This window comes from Chrysochloris asiatica, unplaced genomic scaffold (genome assembly GCF_000296735.1).
Source record: "Chrysochloris asiatica unplaced genomic scaffold, ChrAsi1.0 scaffold00038, whole genome shotgun sequence".
NCBI lineage: Eukaryota > Metazoa > Chordata > Mammalia > Afrosoricida > Chrysochloridae > Chrysochloris > Chrysochloris asiatica.
In genome coordinates this window covers 14,293,590-14,294,032 of record NW_006408556.1, presented here as the reverse complement: position 1 = coordinate 14,294,032, position 443 = coordinate 14,293,590, and positions in this window count along the sequence as shown.

The following is a 443-nucleotide window of genomic DNA, read 5'->3' as shown; positions in this document are numbered from 1 at the left end:
GAATGTGAAACTGATGATGTGCCCCGTAAACTTTCACTCAATCCACCATAAAAACCTTAAATTAAAATAAAAAAGAGGCTATGAGAAACTACTGTGAGATGAAAGCCATAAAGCACAAACTCATGCCTGACTTGAAATAAAAAAACAAAAATAATTTTATAAGTAATAAAGTTCTTATAAATACATACATTTTGAACATAAGAACCAAGTTAGAGTGTTTAATCCACCCATGAAACTATGTTACCTGTTCCTCTCTGCCCAACTCTCTAGCCTGTACCCCAGTTTCCCATCCCCTACCCTCACAAGACCCCATGTCCCAGAATCATGGTACACACCTCTTTTTCTTTGGCTCGAATATCATTCAGAAATTGATATGTTTTGTCAAACACCTCAGGATTATATTCCCCTGAGAGGTCATCAAAGCGGGGGTCCCGGGTCACCTT